Source organism: Schistocerca piceifrons, chromosome 11, assembly GCF_021461385.2.
Source record: "Schistocerca piceifrons isolate TAMUIC-IGC-003096 chromosome 11, iqSchPice1.1, whole genome shotgun sequence".
Taxonomy (NCBI): domain Eukaryota; kingdom Metazoa; phylum Arthropoda; class Insecta; order Orthoptera; family Acrididae; genus Schistocerca; species Schistocerca piceifrons.
The window spans coordinates 106,042,740-106,067,400 of NC_060148.1; positions in this window are offsets into that span (position 1 = coordinate 106,042,740).

Sequence of the window (24,661 nt, forward strand, 5' to 3'; positions counted from 1 at the left end):
GTTTTCCCTTTTCACACAATAAGTTTACACACGTTACTACTTCTTCCAAGGAAGAAAGGTTTATATCTGTTTAAACCTAGGTAAGGATTCGAATAAACTTGTGAAGTACAACTAGCTGGTGCATGATTACCATTCTTTCCATACATCATTAACTTATAGTAAGACAATCACATTCAAGCCAACTTTTGCTTCAAGGATCATGAAATGGCATCACGGTATTACCGCCTCTAGCCTCGAAGACTTCGTCAACTCGGCGGGGAAGAGAGTTCCGAAAGTTTCTTCAGATACGCAGCATGTGCCCGAGGCCTCCCACTGCTGCATCAGATTCCGCAGAGCTACCAGTGTGTGGGGATGTCGGCTGCCACGTCTCAGCTGCTGTTCCAGACTGTACCGTACAACGCCTGCGGCTCTGAGACCGGGTTGTCTAGTGTTCGCCTCGATGTGCTTAGGGCGCCTGAGTGTTCGTGAAACCGGGAGTGTATGCACGCAGCCCTGGGAACACGACTCTGTGTGTCATCTTCTACAACGCAAGTGTCCAGAGAATAGGGCAACACTTCGTCACCGACAATGTTGAAATAAACGTGCTGCTTCAGGTTCACACTGACGGTAGTGACTGAATCCAAGTCGCGGTGATACAAACACCCGTATCACACCATGGAACCACCAGTGGCTTGAACTGCATCCTCTATAGGCCGTCGGTCCCATCGCCACCTCCATAATTTCAGAAGAGGCGAAATCGCGCGACTCGCGTGATGCACCTCCACCCAGCCACTGTCCGTCTCTGTGTGGTTTGGCTCACTCGAGACGCGCAGCTGTGTGTGTCTGTGTGAGCGGCGGTCGCTGACTCCAAACGTCGAGTCTGTGCAGCCGCCTTCCGAACGATTGCTAGGCAGCTGGTTCAGATGGAGCTGCTTTGCCAGGCATTGGCAGTTTGCGTCCGGTTTGAAACCGATCGCCAGTCACTTGGAGTGACACTCGTCAACAGCCCTGTCGGCTGGGATCTTTTTACGCCGCTGCCTCACATCACTACGAGTGGTTCACCATTCGTTGCAGATACTTGGACAGTCCACACTGATAGACCAACAGATCGTGTAACTTTACTAGTGGTGTGGTCGTGGACATGTCGAATCGCAAAAATTCCTTTCTGCCACTTCTCGACGCAGGTGACCGCCCTGATCCCACGCGAGCGACTGGCACGTACACACCGCGGTTGTCACCTCACCGTCACCACTGACGTCAACGGTGGAGCGTCACGTGACCGCCTGGTTCCTCCCCTGCAGCACGGCATCCAGCCCTCCAAAGCGACCTCTGTGCTCAATTAAGTGGAGGCATAGCATTTCGTCTGATGAGATTAGTTCATGCTTTCTAGAAGGTCTGCGTTTTGTACACTTTTAGTCAACACTTAATTCGTCTATGATAAGCATCAGGTGGGAAATAACTTTGCAGTTGGCGACTTCAAGCACACTTTGTTTGTTTTTAATTTCACTCATAAATGGTGAACCATAATCGGTGGATTACTTTCTTTCTACAAAAGACATATCGTTTTACGATCGCCACCCAAGTGTTGTTATTGCTGTTAGAGGCATATGTGTACTGTTCACTGAACATACATAAATTTCCAGTCTTAGTTCCTCATTTGCATATAATGCCATTTTAATATCATAAAGGAAAACGTTCCTGATGTTCTGCAACTACTATTTACATAATCACGGACTAGAATTTATGTTCTTATGCTGAGATATGATGGGTTGTGATCAAATTCGTAACATCTGCACAACATTGGGAAAATGTTTCCGTTGTGATATTATTTTCGTGCTCTGTCGATGATCGAACGATAATTCATTTACTTAGTTTCATTTTCTGTCAAATATGGTAATGTCTCCGTCATACACACATCAAAAAAAGTTTTGCATCACCCCAGTTCCCAGAACTGCTGAAGATAGACGTTGATTGTGGATATTATATCACAGTTACATTCCCTTCGACTGTTCAGAGATGTCACTAAACCCGCCCAAAGACGTAAACAACCGTGCATGAGCAGCGCTTATTAGACGGAAGGGAGCCGACAGTTCCAGTCGTTCCACCAGGAAGGAGGTACACGGCTGGTGTTGTCTGTAGTTCAACCATGCCTATACGGTCTATACCGCGGTTCGGTCGCGTCCGCATTGTTACTTTGTGCCAGGAAGGGCTCTGAACAGGAGAAGCGTCCAGGCTTCTTGGAGTGAACCAAAGCGATGTTGTTCGGACATGCAGGAGATACAGAGAGACAGGAACTGCAAATCACATGCCTCGCTCAGGCCGCCCAAGGGCTGCTGCTACTTCAGTAGATAACCGCTACCTACGGATTATGGCTCGGAGAAACCCTGACAGCAACGCCACTATGTCGAATAACGCTTTTCGTGCAGCCACAGGACGTCCTGTTACAACTGAAACTGTGCGCAATCGGCTGCATAATGCGCAACTTCACTCCCGACGTCCGTGGCGAAGTCCATCTTTGGAACCACGACACCGTGCAGCGCGGTGCGTGACCCACCAACCAATCTGAGGGATCTGCGCCGATTCGCCGTTGAGGAGTGGGACAATCTGGACCAACAGTGCCTTGAAGAACTTGTGGATAGCACGCCACGACGAATACAGGCATGTATCAATCCCAGAGGACGTGCTGCTGGGTATTAGAGGTACCAGTGTGTACAGCATCTGGACCATCACCTCTGAAGGAGGTCGCTGTATGGTGGAACAACGTGAAACGTGTGGTTTTCTTGGCCAATAAAAAGGGCGTAAATGACGTTTATGTTGATATCTATTCCAATTTTCTGTACAGGTTCCGGAACTCTCGGAACCGAGGTGATGCAATCTATTTTTTGATGTGTGTATTAAGCAGTGAAATACATCTCAACATATCCATATCTTACTAAGCGAGCTAATAAGATTGCTGAAACGTTGCCCTGTCGCATTCAAAAGGGTAATTAGATTAGGAAGGAAGACTCTAAAGCAGTAGATGTCCTGTTCAGGCAGCAACATAATTGTTTGCAGCCGAAGTAGACAGGACATAAAATACAGACTGGCTAGGGCTTGGAAAACATCTCTGGAAAAGAGTAATTGTTTTGCTGTTTAACATAAATTTGACCTTTAGGCTGTCATTTCTTAAGGTACTTGTCACGAGTGTAGTCTTGCGTGGAAATGAAACATGGATGGTAAGCAGCTGACACAAGAAGAGAATATGAGGTACTGAGATGTAGTGCTGGAGCAAACAGCTGAAGAATAGGTGTTTAGATGGTTTAATTAATGAGAAGATACTGAATAGAATTAGAGACAGTAAAAAATATGCCACAACTTGAGTGAAAGAAGGGATCAGTTGACAGAACACCTCCTGGGACGTCAGCGAATCGTCGGTTTGGTAATGGAGAAGTAGTGTGGGGAGAAAAACTTGTAGAGGGACACCGAGTGATGAGTACAGCAAACAGGTTCAGATGAATGCAGGCTGCAGTAGTGGAGGGGCTCGCACAGGATACTGTAGCATGGAGAGCGGCATCAAACCGGTCTCCGAACTAACAATGACAGCGACAAATAACTACGACAATTGTAATGATAACAGAAATACCGTTATTTCTCACTAATCTGAAACCTGAATCTTGCTGGCAGGTGGAAACTGTGTGTCAGGCCGGCACTCAAACCCAGTCCTCCTCCTTCTGCGGACACTTCTCACACCAACTGTAGTATCGAGATATGAACAACAACGTGGGCATTGTCGGTCTGCCTTGATGCAAAATATTTTTGTTGTTCATTTATTTATTTATTCATTGCCCATGTTAGTTTCAGAGACAAATATCGCCATCAATGTAAAACATGCAGAAAATAGCACAGTTATAAAACGGTGTAAAACATTATTACATGTTTACTGTTTGTTTTTTAAATATTGTGTTCTGTGGGTACTTTAATAATACCTTATTTATTATACATTACAGCGTGGTTTTAAGATTCTTGTTGGTGTTTGGGGCATATTTTCTGTGTTTTTCTGTTGCCGTTTTTCTCAACATAAATCATGTCATTTGCAACTGTCTGAGCGACTATTAGTAAACAAATACGAAAACGTGAACTTACGTATGTCAGCGTTATGCGGGTGGGACTACGGTAGTGTTGTGGATACAGTTTTGGTGTGTACTAGGTTGTTACATAGTTTCTCGTGTACTCATGTTCGCTGGGCGGCTTGCAGCCAGTTCTATACACAGAAAAACATAACCGTCGCACTTCTTTCATAATGCATAACGTTACGTCAACTTGCCGCTGGCGTGTCTCGTGAGAAATGTATCACACGTTGCAAGAAGGTTATGAAAATTTAAGCGCGAGTTCTGACGACTTCCGTTCCTCATTTATGTGTCTCTGTCTGATGGGCGAGTGGTTCTTTTGCAAGTGTGTGCTTTCTGTTGTGTGTCGTGCGTCAGTTCTCTCAGAGCAGTGAAGATTGTGTCGTTGAAAAGTGTTGTTTCTTCGATTATTACGTTTTTCCCTTCCACTATTGCTTTTTGTATGTAATAATTGTCTTCTGTTGTTGTTTGTATGAAGAGAAGAACTTCTGGGATAGAATAAAATGACCAACCTAAGTGATTATCCAACACAAAGATATCAAAGGAACCCCAAGGCATTAATAGAAAGCATCACACGCATCCTCACACAGAACCAGACAAAAAGAATGATACAAAGGAGTCCTAGAGCTCCACTCGTAACAGGCCTCCCAAAGGTCCACAAACTTCTCATTCTAGTCAGGCCAGCGGTGGACTTCAGAGAGACACATGTGCACATCCCTAGAGAAAACACACACATACACAAACAACAGAAGCTTCAAAACGCCAGAAGACATAATAGAGAAAATTAGGAACATCCCCCCAACAGCAAAACTTGTATCTTCTGACATTACATCCATGTACACACACATACTCACGGAAGAAACTACACTCCTGGAAATGGAAAAAAGAACACATTGACACCGGTGTGTCAGACCCACCATACTTGCTCCGGACACTGCGAGAGGGCTGTACAAGCAATGATCACACGCACGGCACAGCAGACACACCAGGAACCGCGGTGTTGGCCTTCGAATGGCGCTAGCTGCGCAGCATTTGTGCACCGCCGCCGTCAGTGTCAGCCAGTTTGCCGTGGCATACGGAGCTCCATCGCAGTCTTTAACACTGGTAGCATGCCGCGACAGCGTGGACGTGAACCGTATGTGCAGTTGACGGACTTTGAGCGAGGGCATATAGTGGGCATGCGGGAGGCCGGGTGGACGTACCGCCGAATTGCTCAACACGTGGGGCGTGAGGTCTCCACAGTACATCGATGTTGTCGCCAGTGGTCGCCGGAAGGTGCACGTGCCCGTCGACCTGGGACCGGACCGCAGCGACGCACGGATGCACGCCAAGACCGTAGGATCCTACGCAGTGCCGTAGGGGACCGCACCGCCACTTCCCAGCAAATTAGGGACACTGTTGCTCCTGGGGTATCGGCGAGGACAATTCGCAACCGTCTCCATGAAGCTGGGCTACGGTCCCGCACACCGTTAGGCCGTCTTCCGCTCACGCCCCAACACCGTGCAGCCCGCCTCCAGTGGTGTCGCGACAGGCGTGAATGGAGGGACGAATGGAGACATGTCGTCTTCAGCGATGAGAGTCGCTTCTGCCTTGGTGCCAATGATGGTCGTATGCGTGTTTGGCGCCATGCAGGTGAGCGCCACAATCAGGACTGCATACAACCGAGGCACCCAGGGCCAACACCCGGCATCATGGTGTGGGGAGCGATCTCCTACACTGGCCGTACACCACTGGTGATCGTCGAGGGGACACTGAATAGTGCACGGTACATCCAAACCGTCATCGAACCCATCGTTCTACCATTCCTAGACCGGCAAGGGAACTTGCTGTTCCAACACGACAACGCACGTCCGCATGTATCCCGTGCCACCCAACGTGCTCTAGAAGGTGTAAGTCAACTACCCTGGCCAGCAAGATCTCCGGATCTGTCCCCCATTGAGCATGTTTGGGAGTGGATGAAGCGTCGTCTCACGCGGTCTGCACGTCCAGCGAGAACGCTGGTCCAACTGAGGCGCCAGGTGGAAATGGCATGGCAAGCCGTTCCACAGGACTACATCCAGCATCTCTACGATCGTCTCCATGGGAGAATAGCAGCCTGCATTGCTGCGAAAGGTGGATATACACTGTACTAGTGCCGACATTGTGCATGCTCTGTTGCCTGTGTCTATGTGCCTGTGGTTCTGTCAGTGTGATCATGTAATGTATCTGACCCCAGGAATGTGTCAATAAAGTTTCCCCTTCCTGGGACAATGAATTCACGGTGTTCTTATTTCAATTTCCAGGAGTGTATAAACACTATAGAACAACAGCTAAAGTACAAGAAATTCCCAGAAAGACAAATAAATGAAATCTCATCCATTCTTAGTCTAATCACTGAACTAAACTACTTCACTTTCAGCAACAACTTCTGTTTGCAAAAAGAGGGGCTAGCCATGGGATATCCCCTCAGTGGGAAATTAGTAGGCATATTCTTGGATCGTATAGAGAACACAATATTCAACAAGTTTTTAAAACAAGATGAGTACAAAATAATTGACTGGTACCGATACGAGGATGACATAATTGTCTTATAGATGAAACGCAAAACAGTTGAAGAGCTACACAGTAACATCAACACAGTACTACCTCAGTCCCACTTCATAAACGAAAGAGAAAAAAAACAAGAATCTAAATTTCTTGAATCTTACAGTTACAAGGAACAAGCACCAACATTATTTTTCCATCTTCAGAAAACCTACATCCAAAACCACTGCTACCTATATCTCATCCTACCACCATACATTCAGTAAATATGCCATCTTTGCACCCATGCTCCACAGGATAAACAGAACACGTCTTAAACTGAAGAGTACACACAGGAACTAAATATAATCAAACACAGCCGGCCGGAGTGGCCGAGCGGTTCTAGGCGCTACAGTCTGGAACCACGCGACCGCTAACATGCGATACATTTCTCGCGACACATGCTAATGGCAAGATGGCGTAATGTTTTGGATTATGAAAGAAGTGCGAAACTTACGTTTTTCTGTGTGTAAAATTAGCTGGAAGCGTTGCCGCGAACGTAAGTATACGAGGAACTATGTAACAACCGAGTACACATCAAAACTGTATCCACAACACTACGGCAATCCCAACTGTATGACGCTGACATACATAAGTTGATGTTTTTGTATTTGTTTAGTAATAGCCGCTCATACAGTTCCAGATAACATAACCTATGCCGCGGAAAACGGCAACAGAGGCACACAGAAAATATGCCCCAAACACCAACAACAATCTCAAAACCATGCCGTACTGTATAATAAATAAGATATTATGAAAGTACTCACTGAAAACAGGATTTATAAAACAAACAGTATACATATAATAATGTTTTACAGTGTTTTATAACTATGCTATTCCCTGCATGTTTTAGATATAAAGACCCCATGACCCATTAATGATGGCGACATTTGTCGCTGAAACTAGATTGGGGAATAAATAACTAAACAACAAAATCATTTTACATCCAGAAGGACTCACAGTTCCCTTTTTTTGTATGCAAACACCATCTGGAAGAGTTCCAAATAAAATTATTCTATGGAGACATGACTCACGACTTGTACTCACAGCTTCAGTTTTGACATTTTCTTTTCTCCGGCACCTCGTTCTCGGAATGATAAGACGTCAGCCACGGCATTTTGGTGTGCATGTTCCTGTCTTGGAAGAGGCGTATGAAGAGCTGGAAAGAAGACAGGACGGGAGTACTTTCAAAGGCTATTGAATGAGGAAAATGTACGAGAGAAGTATGAGTATGGAGATATAAATGAAAGAATGACCCAAAGTATAAGTAGAAAAGAAGTCCAACATGCGATGAAGAAAATGAAAAATGGGAGGCCCTAGGAGCTGACCAAATCCCAATAGAAGCATGGAGAAGTCTGGAAGAACAGGGTACTGATATTCTCTGGGATCTAATGCAGAAGATCTGGAAAGGAGAAAGAACGCCGCATGTGTGGAGAAGCAGTATGCTTCTATATAAGGGCAATTATAGAGGGATAAAAGTGATGTCCCACACAATGAAGATCTTGGAAAGGATATTTGAGAACAGGGTGCGTCTAGAAACCGAAGTATGTAAAGAACAGTTTGGATTTATGCCGGGAAGAGGAAAAACCAACAAAGGATGCGAAAATCTATATATAACCTGCAAGGAGAAGAACTGATGATCAAGAAATTTAAATACCTAGGCTCTTACATGAAAAGTAATGGAGGACTGGAGGTCGAAATACAGCAGAGGATAAATAGTTATGGATGAACTGGAGGAAACTGAGTACTGTGTGATAAGAAGGTTAGCTGCAGAATGAAAGGAAAGTTTTACAGGTCTGTGGTGAGGCCTGCAATGCTGTATAGTGCAAAAACTTGCCCAATTACAAAAGTCCAAGAGAAAAAGATGAAAGTGGCTGAAATGAGAATGATAAGGTGGATGAGTGGGGTGACACGAAAGGATAGACTAAGGAAAGTGTACACCAGAGGAACAGTGAAAGTGGAGCCTGTAGGGAAGAAGATCCAAGAAAGTAGGCTGAGATGGTATTTACACGTGCAGAGAAGAGGGGAGTACTACACGGGGAGAAGAGTTGGACCCAGAAATCGAAAAATCAAGGAGAAGAGGAAGACCGAAACTAAGGTGGAAAGACAAGGTAGCAGGAGACCTACGGGAGAAAAGAGGGCTCAGAGAAGAAGCACTGTATAGGAATTTATGGAATATAAGGATCCAGCAAAACAACGCCGACCCCACATGACGCGGGAAAAGGCTGATATGACGATTATGAGGATGACAATGATGTTCCTGTCATTTCTTTGGAATGATTTGGGCAAACAGTAGCAAGCGTAAGTCACAATAGACGGATCAGGTATCCTTGTTTGACAAACAGTTTAGGAGCTTTTCAAATCGCTGCTTCTATCACTCTGACCTTGTATACACGATGATACTGGCTGTGTAATTCCCACCAGATGTTCTGATTATGTTACTTCGTGATCTTCCTAAATTACTTCAGGCAAATTCCCAGATGATTCCTTCCAGGACCTCACGGCCAACTGTCTGCTCATCCTCGTTAAGCTAGACTTACGGGTGTCCACATGCCTCTATATACATGTTTTCAGTTGTCAACCTGTGAAGCAACCGATGCCCTGTTTTCATCAAAGATGGATCCTCGAAGGAATAAAATTGCACTACACCTGCTACACGAACCGGGACGAGGGTGCTCAGACCGGCTGATGGTGTCAGAACCCTCTCCACACTCGTCACGTGAGCTCGCGAGGGCCGCCTGCCAGGACTGTGGCGGTACAGGCCCGAGGAGCGGCGGCTCGGCCATGTGTGGGCAGCACGACGAGGGGCACGGGCAGGCGTGTCGCGGGGGAGCTGTGGGGCTCCTGCTGCACATGTCGGACATTAATGATCTGGCAGACGTAGTTAACAGTCACTGCACAGACGGTGTAGTTGTCTGTAACAAAGTGAACATGGTCAGGGAAGGAGGGATTCTGCTCGCGACGACAACGTACAGGAGGTCGCGCAGTCAGAATTTATAAGTGGGCATCCGAGGCTGCCGTCGAATGACAGTACAGGAAAATAGCTAAAATAAAGAGGATATATTTCAGTGCACACTGTGCAAGGAGCGCGCCCAGAGACGGAAGTTACCAGGTTTAGGCCATTCTAGGAGGCCAAACTACTAATTGAAGATGGCTACGGAAGGGGATGTTGGTGGCCGTTCGTGGAACGTCTCCCAAGAAAGATGTCTGTTCTGCTCGAGGTCTGGATCACGAGAGAGGGAAGCAACCGTGTTCTGCATTGCAGAGTGCTCCAGTGTCCACACACGTGACCTGTATCCCACAGCTACTGGGTAAAACCGATGGCGTGAATCCACTAGCAGTCTCAGCACAGGGCTCAAAAGGCGTCTCTTGTCAGCGGCTTCAACTGGACAGAACTGCCACAGGCAGGCAACTTCTGTCGCGTCGACACAGCGTAAGTTGCTCTGGGAGAAAACTTGTAAAGATTTCATTGGGCCTTTGAAGTAAATTCTTTAAACCATTTCACTAAAATATTCCTTTACGTGCTATCGGCACGTGAAAACGTACTATCTCAAAGCAAAAGCACCGCATGTACCTAATCACATCTGGATAAGATCTTAACCTTCGAGTTGGACAGTGTCATTTATCACAAATTTCTTTCTATATGCATTGTTAAATGTCTTACGCATTTCGAGAACTACTTGAAACATTTCACATGTAAGCGCTGTTCTCCCACGCCTTTTGCTAGAGAAAGCTGCGGTCTGAGCTGCAACTTAAGGTAGTAGAGGTGCTTTTCCTTTTTCTCTCGTCCACATGTCACACACTGTCCTCTTTTCTCGGTGGCAGGCTACCCAATTGTTTCAACCCACGGATCTTTGAATTTCTCTAGGAAAATTGCTACGTTGACAGGAACTGAAGCAACCTTATCTGTTTTGACTAGCTGAAGCCTCGCAAGGGAAAATGCTAAGTCTTTCAAGGAAAATGCTCCTTTTCTGGATTTACCTCATTTGCGTCGAAAATGATTTGAGCTCTTTTCCAGCTATATCGATTACAGAATAGGATACGACCAGTGGCCATCTTCTGGTGACCCATGCTATGGAATACGCTCTTCCCAGTTGATCAACTATGTAGACCCCTCCATTTGTCACATTGTAATAACTGCCTTATTGCAACAAGTTTATCAGTTGCTCTCCCTTCTTGTCTTGAGCTTTTGTCGTCAAAACGGATGCAACGTAAAAGGAACAGCAGTCTTCTATAGCTCATCACAGCTCCCGTAATCTCCATATTTCTGCCATCTGCTTTCCACAGTTCCGACAACATTAGTGTGGCTGGCTTGCGTAATCCCAGAGAGGTAAAGCAATCCCAGTAATGCCATTCTTTCTTCTTCTGTAGTGTTCTTAGCATCCCTTTCTCTTGAATACTGGACACTTTCTTTCTTAGACTGAGTACAGAAGAGTGTGTACTTCATATTTTATCAATCGTTTCCAGGCTAAGTACTGCCCATTTCACTTATGACCTTTCTGGATACATTTTCTGACCCAGTAAATATTTTTACAATATTCTTTCTTTTTGTTTTTATGACTACATTAGCGCATAATTGATTCCATTTTCATTTTTCTCTTTCCTAATAAAAATATAAACAGCGGAGAGCGACTGTTCGCGGTCATCGTCTGAATTGTGTTCCCGTTCGGGATCCGAAACTCGGTCACGTCGTGTGGCAAACTGTTCCTCTTCTTCTTCAGCGTCATCGCCAATTTCCTTGCCTGACTCGGTGTCGAACCCTGGATCCTCGTCGAGTGGCCACGCAGCCTCCTTGTTGTCGGCCAGCTTTGTTGTGGCCTGTACAGGGTGGCAGGGCCCGCTTGTGGACCAAAGGTAACGAGATGAGACTCCAAGGAACGCCACTTACACGACTGGGCGCGTTGTGTACCTTGTATTCTAAGACGGCACACGCGTTGCTTATTATATGTTTCTGCTGCTCACTTGGACGTGTGACAACACAACTTACCACTGAGCTAGCTGAAGCTATAATGAAGGTATACGTAAGGCTGGCAATTTTATAACAACAATGCAATTTTTTTATTTATTATGCAGAGAATTGGACAAGACAATGCCACTTGCGGGTGGCGCATTTTATCCATAGTCGCGCTCAGTCGAGAGTTAAAATGCAGTGAAGACTGAAAACTTCCTTTACTTATTTGTAAACGTAAAACTGTGCACTTAAAAAATAAGTAGATAATAGTTATCCTACACCTGCCATACCAATGAGTAATATTTGGAATCAGTCAGTTTACAGAAACACGTAGATGTACGAAACACAGAAACCTGTACTGGCAGTCGCAAATATTTCCCTTAAAGCCTACCTGTAAATAAAAGTTATTTGAAAACGTCCTGCCTTCAACTAAACACAGTTTCTTCTTTTTCACCCATACATGTTTCGGCGAAGCTTCACCGTCATGAGAGGCTCCCTTCATTTTTCTGTCGAACAAACAATATATTCAAACTTCTTGGCAGATTAAAAATGTGTGCCGGACCGAGACTCGAACTCGGGACTTTCGCCTTTCGCGGGCTACCCAAGCACGACTCACTCCCCGTCCTCACAGCTTTACTTCTGCCAGTACCTCGGTTCCTCTCCTGCGAACCTTGCAGAAACTAGCACTCGTGAAAGAAAGGATATAGCGGAGACATGGCTTAGCCACAGCCAGGGGGATGTTTCTAGAACGAAATTTTCACTTTACAGCGGAGCGTCCGCTGATATGAAACTTCCTGGCAGATTAAAACTGTGTGCCGGACCGAGACTCGAACTCGGGACTTCCACCTTTTGGAGGCAAGCGCTCTACCAACTCAGCCACCCAAGCACGACTCACGCCCCGTCCTCACAGCTTTAATTCTGCCAGTACCTCGTTGAGTCGTGTTTCGGAGGGCTCAGTTGGTAGAGCGCTTGCTCGCGAAAGGCGAAGATCCCGGGTTCGAGTCTCGGTCCGGCACACTGTTTTAATCTGCCAGGAAGTTTCGTATCAGCGCACGCTCCGCTGTAAAGTGAAAATATCGCTCTAGAAACATCCCCCAGGCTGTGGCTAAGCCATGTCTCCGCAATATCCTTTCTTCCAGGAGTGCTAGTTTCTGCAAGGTTGGCAGGAGAGATTCTGTGAAGTTTGGAATTTAGGAGACGAGGTACTGGCGGAATGAAAGCTGTGAGGACGGGGCGTGAGTCGTGATTGGGTAGCTCAGTTCGCGTGGCCAGCAGTCTGGCTTTAGCTGTCGCCGCGGTCGCACGCTCCCCAAGTTTGCTCCGTGAACGTTCAGTGTTTACGCCAGTGTCTTCGTGTTTCGTGACTGTTTATTGGCCTTTTGCACGTGAATTAAGTGTAACAAATTGAGCTATTGGTTTTCGTTCATGTCGTCCTTCTACGTAGTGCTGTTGGGATTTCGGCGTTGTCCGAAATTTCTTCGCTGCAGAACACCATGGCAAACTCCGTGAGAAAAAAACACCGTGATTTTGACCTTCGACAAGTACACCCGTCGAGTACAGCCCTCTGCACTTGAAATACACGACTGGATTACCGAGTTATTTGGGCTTCATCCTGAATCTGCTCATACCATGCAGCTAGACTCTGATGAATACTGCAGTTTTGTTAAGTTTAACGATTCCGTGAGTGTAGACCGCTTTCTGGAAAAATTTGGTTATGAAACGGAATTGATACACCGTGATGGTACTAAAAGTACTGTAAAACTCAGGAATTCCGAGTCTGTAATTAGAAATGTTAGGGTTTTGAATATTCCCATAGAAGTAGACAACTCGAAAATTAAAGATGTCCTTTCAAAGTGTGGGGTTGTCAGGCAAATAGTCAACGAAAGGTGGGCTTCGCATTTCAAGCTGCTGTGCTTTAACGGCATTCGCTCCGTGGAGATGGAAGTGAAGGCAAACATTCCCACCCACATCGTTGTTGACGAGCACAAGGCACATGTTATTTACTCAGGGCAAACCCCTACATGTCATGTATGTAACGAGTCTGGTCACCTCCGTCAGGACTGCCCTCGCCGTGTTTTTGTGCTAAAAAATAACCTTACGCAACACCGGAAATTAACATTCAACCATTTGTTGCCAGCCAGTAATACAACAGATGCGGTGGCTGTCGTGGATCCTGTTACTACCTCTGAAAATGATGCACTTAATGTTAATGACTTTCCGTCTTTAAAACCTGCATTAACTGCTGAAATTCCGTCCCGTGACAGCGAGACTCCCACTAAAAAGCGTCCTCTAGAGGACACTGAAAAAAATGTTGATGAGGACTCTTCCTGTGAAACACCCGTTGCCAGGAAACCGAAGCCAAGTCCTGTTGGAAGTGGTAAAAGGAGATGAAATGCAGGTCGATGTGGCTCCCGCACAAGGAATTATACCGCCACGAACAGATAGTGACGCAGCTGGTAGTGACCTTTCACAGAAGTGTGACCCTGAGCCTGAGGTCACAGCTGCAATAACCGCATCCATTGCACAGCCCATACAGTGCGAACAGTACGAGGAAGTACCAAGTAAACAACCTGCTGGCTCCGAAGCGCAACACCGCGCCGAAGGAGGAAATAAACAAGCATCACCGCCTTGCCAGCAAGACAACGCAACCGACAACACCCCGGAGCCAAATATTGACGACTCGCAAGCCACCGCCGTTGCGTAAGACGGCCACCGTCGGAGGCTGCTACGGAAACCAGTTCTTGCTGTCACGCGTCATGAAGCGAAAGCCACACCAGAGAAGAAAGACGTCAAGAAAAGGAATATTAAATATAAAGTCATCAGGGCCAACACTGACGAGGAGAAAGAGAAAGACCACAGTGACTTATAGCAATGCATTGTCAGGATTTCAGGATAATTTTCTTTTCAAGCACTTTGTTTCAAAGCAGTAAAAATTTTTCTATGAAGTTAGTGCATGTAATGGGCACACAGCTTGTAAAGATCGTGACTTGTAGATAAGTACGTTGCTGCTATAATCATACCGATCCTCATCCCAAATAGCTTCTTCTGGTATGTCTGTGATGCAAGTTTATAGCACTACTACTATTAACATTAATAAAATACAGTCACCCTTCAAATTGGCTGAATCAGAAGAATTCTTGTACCAGTCTGGGACAGATATCGCGTTGCTACAAGAAGTTGCGATGACGGCATTTCGGATCCCAGGCTTTTTTGGAATTGTTTGTGTTTCTACGGAAGCCATATAGGTGCAGCCATTCTTATAAGGGAAGGCATTCCGGTGACTGAAATCGAACGACTAGAATCAGGAAGAGCCGTAGGCACAAAAATTTTCGATATGGCCGTGCTTAACCTTTACGCCCCATCAGGAAATTTCCATAAATTGGATGGTGCGATGTTTTTTTAAGATGAACTAATTTATTTATTGAGGAAAAATCCGTGTTCTCTTATATTAGGTGGACATATTAACTGTGTTTTAAACCAGAAAGATCAACAACCCAATTTCAACTACTCGCCACAGTTAAAAAAGTTTAATAAGGAACTTCAGCACCCGACATCAGTCGAGTTCACGTATATAACCAGCCACTCCCGCAGCAGACTAGATAGAATTTACGTGCCACCAAATTTGGAAATCTTTTTATTAAACGTTGAAACAGTTCCCTGTATTTTAGCGATCACAGTACACTTTTAACTTGCTTTAATTTAAGTGTACAGCCAACCCGTCGATTCAGAGGCCCATGGAATTTGAATATATCTGTTTTAACTGACGAATAACTGGAACAGGAAATAAGAGTAGCGTGGACTATGTGCCTCCGCACAGCAGACAAGCACCCAACAGTCATTGACAGGTGGACTAGGAGGGCTAAACCAAGGCTGCTGAAAGTTGTCGTGCAGTATAGTGTAGCGAGGCGCAAGGAGTTGAGGAATACAATGGAGTTTTATTATAAAGTTTTAAGAGACTTTTATCAAGAGGCAAATGATGACGTAATTCGTCTGAATGATATCAAAAAATAAAAGCCAAGTTATTAAGCATTAAACAGCAACAGATGGAGGGACTAAAAATTAAATCGAAAGCCACATCAGTAGTAGCTGATGTAACTGCTTCTCTGTATCACTTGGTGCGGCATGCTAAAAACAGACGTCAAGCTTTTATTGCTGAAGTCCAGACGCATACTGGTGCAAGGCTCACAAGCCAGAAAGAAATAGTGGACCAAGGCCACAGGTACTATGACAACTTGTATGCCCCTACCACAGTGGACGATGCAGCTCTCGAGGACTTTCTCACTATTTTAGGTCCACAGTTGTCGGGAACAGAAAACGCTGACATCCTGTCACCTATTACTAAAGATGAAGTGCATGAGGCAGTGCGTAACTCACCTCTCAAAAAATCTCCGGGACTTGGTGGCCTCCCTGTGGATTTTTATGCCTGCTACTGGTCTATAATTGAGGACAAGATCACTTCCATGGCGAATGAAGTCCTGACCGGAAAAGCGGTCCCTGCAGAGTTTAAGGAAAGTAAAATAGTACTGATTCCTAAGAGTAAAGGCAAAACCAACTTAAACAATTATCGGCCTCTTTCGCTACTAAATTCTAATTACAAAATAATTTCGCGTATTATCAACAAAAGACTCCGTGCCTTTTCCAACAAAATATTGAATCATCATTAATCTTGTTCTCCAACCAGAACGATATTCGAAAGTCTATCTGCATACAGAGACGTCACTGCAATTACGTCAGTGGCAAGTATAAAATGTGCTTTAATCTTTACAGATTTCAACAAAGCTTTTGACCGCGTTAGTCATAGATACCTCTTTGCGACGCTGTCGAGAATGGCTTTCCACCCTCAGAATGTCAACATGCTAAGAAATATTGCAACAGGTATAAATGCGAAAATAGCAATCAATGGCCAAACATCTAAACCCATACAGATAAGGCGAGGGGTTCCACAGGGCAGTCCCTTATCTATGTTTTTATTTTCCGTATCTTTAGAGCCCTTTCTCCGCACTGTCCACGCAAGATTAACAGGCATAACATTGAGTGGTGAGAAAACCGTCATACGAGCTTATGCTGATGACGTGGGTGTTGTAATAAGGAATAGGGAGGAGACAGTTACACTGGAAAGAGAAATCCAAAAGTATTGTCTAGCGTCGGGAGCGACAACCAATGAAAACAAAAGTAAAACATTGATTCTGCGGGGCCTAGATCACCTCCGACTGCCATGGGCAAAACAAGACAACAAAACTTTGGGAATAACCTTAATGGCATGTCCGATGAGGATGGCTGCTTTTAACTGGACGGAAGCTAGGAGGAAAGTTCATGGTGCTGTAATGGAGAACATCCATCGAACTGTGGACCAGGTGCGAAAAGTCAGATTCATGAACTCCTGCATTTTGTCTAAAGCGTATTTCATTGCACAGGTATTTCCAATTCCCAGACTAGTAGCGAAAGGGATCATGTCCACTGTTACCAATTATTTATGGCGAGGAGATATATTGAGGGTCGGTGCGACTACCGTTATACAGGATGTCAGAAACGGGGGCCTCGGTTTGGTGGACATTCGAAATAAAGCGTCTGCTCTGTTCCTCAAACGGACTTTCCATGTACTCAGAGAACTTCCACAATGTATAACCGCAAAGCTCTTTGAGGCTGTGACACCCCATAGTCTGCACGCACCGATTGATGTACGAAGGATTAATGCCTGTCTGCAGTATGTGAGGAACTTTTTCCTCGAAGCAAGTTACCTTAGTGACGAAATCAGAAGCAACACATGTATCACAACGCGCGACATCGTACTTGAAAGGAAGTTAAATGACGGCAGAAACAAAATTAAAAAGAAATTCCCTAATTGTGACTGGAAAGCTGTATGGCGGAACATCAACTCTGCAGACGCTATTTCCACATGGTACAAAACAGTTAACAGTGTCATCAGCACCAACAAGAGACTGTATGGGATCGGTTTAAACCAGACACACCTTTGTGGAAAATGCCGTCTGGTGGATACACTCATCTACAGATTCACCTGTGGCGGCAGTGTGAATAACTGGAATTGGATCAGCCAACAAATCGCCTTTCTCGCCAGATCCTCAGCGGAGTATATAACGCAATCGCTCCTCCTAAGACCAGACATGACATACTTTCCGAAATTAAAAACGAACGCCATTAGCTGGTTACTGGGAAAATATGTTAGTTATGTCATCAACAAACTTGGGTCGGACAACGAGATAGAATTCCGCGTTTACATGAAGTGTGAATACGCAAAAATCAGCACGTATCGCAACCACAACAAGCACTACGGCAACATGCTGAAGATCATTTTTGAAAGAATGGGTGTCGGTTAAATATGTGGCACCACTACAACACCTTGAACGAGAACGAACAGAAGAGAATTGAAAGTCACTTGTGTTCTTATTGTTATTTACTTCTATGTTACACGAAGAGTTTTTTCAAAATTTTTAGAATTACTCGTGTTCGACTTCCAAAGTATTTGTGTGATTCAAGAAGAATTGTTAAGTTTTTATAAGTGTTCAGTTCCTACTCAGAGAAGAGGTTTCTTTGTCTTCCTGACATCGGAGAATGGGAATTTTGTGTTAAGATTTCTGCACACTTAGTGCTATGACCCAACTGGGGACATGAAAAAAGGGGTGGGAGGGGTTTGGGCCTCGACGCACCGGCAGTGCCGTGAAGAGACCCCAATGCTAGTGCGGAGTGTACCACGCCCTGTGACCTTCCTTTAAAAAAAAAAAATTGGTTAGCGCGCGGGAATAGGATACGGAAGGTCATGGGTTCGCGCGTGGGCGGATGCGAAAAATTTTCTTTTCCTCTTCATAAAAAAGAAAAAAAAGTTGATAGAGCACTTGCCCGCGAAAGGCAAAAGTCCCGATTTCGAGTCTCGGTCCGGCACACAGTTTTACTCTGCCACGAAGTTTCATATCAGTGCACACTCGGCTGTAGAGTGAAAATTTCATTCTAGAAACATCCCCCAGGCTGTGGGTAAGCCATGTCTCAGCAATATTCTTTCTTCCAGGAGTGCTAGTTCTGCAAGGTTCGCAGGAGAGCTTCTGTGAAGTTCAGAAGGTAGGAGACGAGGTACTGGCGGAATTAAAGCTGTGAGGACGGGGCGCGAGTCGTGCTTTGGTAGCTCAGTTGGTAGAGCACTTGCACGCAAAAGGCAAAGGTCGCGAGTTCGAGTTTTAATGTGCCAGGAAGTTTCATACTAGCGCACACTCCGCTGTAGAGTGAAAATTTGATTCTAGAAAGAATATATTGTTACACGGGGAAACGTATAATTTTAGAATTGTACATTTGCATTCGAAACGTTCTCAGAAAGATGTATGCGTTAATGGCACATGCTGTTGCTGATGTCCGTGTCTGCCATTTCCAGTTTGGCTGGTATCTCGGTATTGCAGATGACGTGCAGCGAAATGAACAACGGCATGTGCTACTATGGTATACATGTCTGTTATAACGTTCTGAGCAAAAATAACAGATTCCCAAAAATATACGTACCCCAATGCGATATTTTACTCTTTACTCTGCAGAAGAATAAAGGAAACCCGCTGGTGATAATGAAATATGGCTGAAATACGTATCGGTAAAAAGAGAAGAAACCGTGTTTGTTCAAGGTTGAATCTTTTCAAATTTTTGTTCTTAAATCAAAGACGAGATAAAAAGTGAGATTTCATGTCGAGAAATCGCCTCAAGATGAATACCTACTGACAACATTCCAAGAAGCTGTATGAAGCGAAGAATCTGAGAATGCAAGACGGACGCCTGGCTATCGCTCTCGTAGGGACGGCAAAGACGAGGTCACACTAATTACAGGTCGCACAGGAGCGAAGTGGCCGGGGAGACGGTCCAGTATATGCTACTGCAGGAAAAACCCTCTACCACGCACTTCGCAGGGGTTTATAGAGTATGGAAGTGGAAGTTGATTTAGATATTACGAACATGTTATTTTTACAGCCTTATGACTGAATATTTACTTTCGCACAGGTAAAAATAAATTTCACGAGCTAGCTGACTGACGCAAAAGCGGTAGTGCATGATACAGAAAAATATGTTGTCCCAAATAATATATGATCTCAAGCACATGCACCATTATTTATTGTATAATTACTGCTTCCATTTCCTTACAGTTTGCATCCTTCAGCTTTACCTTTAGTTGCCTACATTAAAAATGGTGTTACAAGCAATTTTAGTGAGTGAGGCGCAGGAGTTTAAACTTTCTTCGACGTACAATACTTTATTATTTAAACTTTTGCATATCCCGTTAACGTTAGTAACGTCTTCACACTACGACATTCAGTAAACAGATAACCGAAGATTCCTGCTGCTCGCCTGGCATTCCCTGATAGCTCCCGTTTCCTTTATTTTATCACGTCGATCGTTTCTCCCTAAGTATGTCTGCGTTAGCAAAATATTTTCGCATTCGAAGGAGAAAGTTGGTGACTGAAATTTCGTGAGATGATTCTGCCGCAATGAAAAACGCCTTTTTGATGTCTGCCCCAAATTCTGTATCATGTCAGTAACACTGTTCCCCTATTTCGGGGTAATACAGAACGTGCAGCTCTTCTTTGGACTTTCTCAATGTACTCCGTTAACCCTTTCTGGTGAGGATCCCACACTGTGCAGCGGTACTCCAAAAGCGGGCATACAAGCGTAGCGTAGGCAGTCTCTTTAGTAGATCTTACATTTTCTAAATATTCTGATAATGAATCGCAGTCTTTGGGTTGCCTCCCCCTCAACATTATCTGTTCTCCCCAATTTAAGTCGCGTCTGCCCATTTTGATTTAGGTTTTCCGTGATTTCCCTAAATCGCTCCAGGCAAATGCTGCGATGGTTCCTTTGAAAGGGCACGGCCGACTTTCTGCCCCACCCTTCCCTAATCCAATGATACTGATGACCTGACTGTTTGGTCTCTTTCCCCCAAACAACCCAACCCAACCCCAACCCCCAATCTAAGTGGCTCGTAAGTATAATTCCTAGGGTTTTAGTTGAATCTGTGGCCTTTACATTTAGTGATTTATCGTGTAACCGAAGTTTAACAGATTCCTTTTAGCACTCATATGGAGGACTTCATTATCTAGGATCAACTGCCACTTTCCAAAATATACAGATATATTTTCCAAATCGTTTTGCATTTTTTGATCTCAGGTTGTTCCTCAGATTGTTACGAAATCATTTATATAGATAAGGAACAGCAGTGGGCCTATAACACTACGTTGGGGAACGCCAGAAATCACTTCTGTTTCACTCGATGACTGTCAGTTATAAGGAACTGAGGCCTCTCTGACAGGATACCACGAACCCAGTTAGCTAACTTAGATGATATTCCATAAACACCCAATTTCAGTACAAGACGCTTGTGTGGTACAATGTCAAAGGCCTTTTCGAAATCCTTGTCGATAGCACTCAACACTTCGCGCTTCACAAGAATGATGTTTTCTGAATCCGTCTTTGCTGTTTGTCAATAGACCGTTTTCTTCGAGGTAATTCATAGTCCTCACACGTAATATATGTTCCACAATCCTACTGGATATCGACGTTAATAATATGGATTTGTAATTTACTGGATTACTCCTTCCACCGTTCTTGAATATTGGTGTAACCTGTGCAGCTTTCCAATTTTTTCATACGGATCTTTTGTCCAGCGGACGGTTGTATGAGGTTGTTATGTATGGAGCTGTTGCATCAGCATACTCTGAAGGAAACGTAATTGGTATACAGTACGGACCGGAAGACTTGCTGTTATCAAGTGATTTAATTTGCCTCACAAATCGGAGGATATCTGCCTCTAGGTTACTCATGTGGAGAACTGTTCTTGATTCGGATTCTGGAATATGCAGAAAGAGTTTAAAGATGTGATTGACAATGAAACAGGATTAAATCACGAATGTCGACAGACGAGATTCCTTGTTTTGTACATCAAAAAGCACTTTGTGCTAAATTTGCAGGCCTTTGGCACATGGCGAAATTGGAAGAAAGCATAGTATAATTGCTGAAGTCACACGCATCTTCCGTTTTCAGCTGCAACGGTTTTCAGTGAAACTGAACAATCCCTATGGAGACTTTATATCGTACTGCAAAGTACGTAGGTTATGTCGAGAGACATACGTGGAACGACTTAAAACTTGCTAGCGTTTAATAAAGGAATGCAGGAACGAAAATTAAAACATGTGCAATCTAGTGCAGATTTCACATTTTAACTGGACTTGACTGCACACTGCCCACAGTAATGCACTGCAAGGTAACTTTTTCCTCATTTGATGGGGATGGATTTAAAAAGAAAATCGCGTTTCTGGAACGCACACATTCTGACAAAGACAGTTAAGTTCCCTAAGATCACTGGTGTTAAAGGAAATACGGAGTTTGAAGAATACGTTGTGGCCTAGAAAGAATTACAAGGGTAGTTTTATAAAGTTTTTGAGATTTTTAAAAGTTTGTTTGCATTAGCGCTTCATTGCGAATTAATACAGGTTACGTAACATCAGTGCTGTTGTGCCAAGTTATCCTCTTCCTTTGTGTAAATTTCTCTGTCAAAACATGTCTAGCAAATGCGATGTTTGCTGTAGAAATCTGAAGGCGGGAATGTGAAGACTGTGTAGGTTATGGTTTATTGGGGCGAATGTAGCGCCGAGGAAACTGGGTAGATAAGACGCTCTCCATGGCAACGTACGTTATGTAGAAAGGACAGAAAAGTCGCTGAAAAGGAGGCAAAAATTTGTGCCCTTGAGGCTGATTTAGAAAATGAGGACTTGGAATTATGTAGGCTAAGGGAAGAAACAGGGACGGGAAAGGTAGAAGCAAAAAGAGAAACTGTTGAAAAAACTTCAAAATTTAGTTAGTAAATCAGTTTGGCTTGCTATCTGAAGTAGTGGAGGAAGGGCCTCATCCAGATGTAGTTGAATGTATTTTGAAGCAGAATATTAGCTTCAAGAAAAAAAGACATGTAGGTATCAAATCAGAATAGGAAAAGAAGAATATTGCTTCTAGTTAACAGTCAGGGCCAGGAGCTTCAGGAGGAGTTAGGTGCAGCGTACCAGCTCACAAGTTTTGTGAAAACAAATGCTAGGGAGATCAGGTAATTACAGTTGGGGCAGCAGGAAACAGCCTGCGGTATGAATCCAAGGTGTACTATTGCGAGAGACTTGGATGAAATAGGAACATGAACTGGCCACACAAATGTGGTGTCTGTGGAGGTCTTTCAGCGACATGTTCGGTCCTGCGTAAACACTCCTGCAAGGCGTGTTAACACTCTGGCTTGCTATCTGAAGTAATGGAGGAACGGGATGTTCCAGATACCCCCAAAACCACACATATGCGATGTTCCTGTTGACACTACTGGTAGGTGAGGACACACTACGCATAGCCTGCACCTAAATAGGAAGGGGAAAGATAAGTCAGCTTCTCTATTAGCAGACACTGTAAGGGGGAGGCTCAGTCACACGAGGGTGACCCCTGTGGTTAATGGCACCAGGTAGACAGGATTCTTATGTTAAGGTCAAAGTCCAAACAGGCAACACTAAAAAAAAATAGAATAACAGAAGCTTCATGTACAGTAAATAGGGATGAAGGTAAGGGTAGTATCAACTTACTTCATCAGAATATCAGGGGAATAAAAAAGAAAGTAGATGATCTGTTAGCATATGTAGATGACCTATTACGCTGTCTGTCAGCCAAAAACAGGAAGCTGTTAATCTGTGATGATTTCTAAGTAAACTTTCTAACCAGTTCAGATGGGAAAAGTGTAAGTGTTATTAATTGTATATAAAATAGAATCAGCTGTCAATTTCCCTACACGTATATCTCAAGGCAGTAGCGCTCTAATAGATAATGTGTTTGTACAGCAAGAGGGTGTAAAACTAACACATGCTTTTCCATTGATAAATGGATTGTCAGCCCATGATGTACAATTGATTAAATTAGAAAACACAGCAAGGTGTACAGTTCGGAAACCATTAAATAAAACTGTAAGGTTGCTCAACTCAGTGTTTATTGAGCACTTCAGAGAAAATTTAAATGTTAATTGGGGAGATGTATATAATGAGCCAAATGCTCTTGTGCCTGGGCATGGTCCGTGAGCCGATGTCTTGGCCACCCCATTTCTACACTCCTCGTTTCTTTTGTAATTCCTACAAACACTAACACCTGTATTCGTACTGATAACTAATTTAAATACAACCTACTGGTGAATTTTGCTTAATAGGTAATCGGCCACTGTCCATGGCATATTTCTGTGCCTAAGACTTCGTCTCCTAAATGTGGAGGCACAAAACTAACTTGTGGAAAGAGACCTATCCGAGATTTCAATTTTGATGTATTCTAGAGCTTCCAGCAGATAAGGGCAACGCTACAATGCTCATGAAATAATGAACCTACTGCAGAAAAACTTGCGTTGTATTGCAACCGAGAAGGTACAGTGAGATTAAAAGCAATCTCCCAAGATCAGTACTTAGGGTAACGGATCAGCTAGTAAAAGCCTCTTTGATTTTTCTCACCAACTAGAAGTGTCTTACTAAATCAGAACTGGTCCCATCAAGATTGTGTGGTATACCAAAAATTCACAAACCCCTCACTCCATTAAGACCAGTTGTTAGCGCTATGGACTGTTCGACAAGCGTGACTGCCGAATACCTGGACAGTCTTCTACAGACCTCTGTAGCAAAAAAAGACGTATAAAAGGTTCAGTTCATTATACAAAAAATAGAATCCTTCATGTCCATCAGATATTAGCCCATTTAGACATTTTATTACTGCTTACTATAGTTGCTCTTAATAAAACGATGTCACATATGGAATTTACACTCTTAGACAAAAAAAGGAACACTCCGTGAAGGAAATATCCGAAAGGTACAGAAAGTAGTAGTTGTGCTGTACATGAGCAGACAAACAAGTGGATAACTTATTCAAGAGGGAACCTTAACAAGTTAAGTAAGTCAATAATGCGTCCTTATGTAAGCAATTTTTCATCTTGACATTGATCGACAGAGTTGTTGGATGTCTCCCTGAGGAACATCATGCCATATTTTGTCCAAATGCTGCGGTAGATCGTCAAAATCCCGAGCTG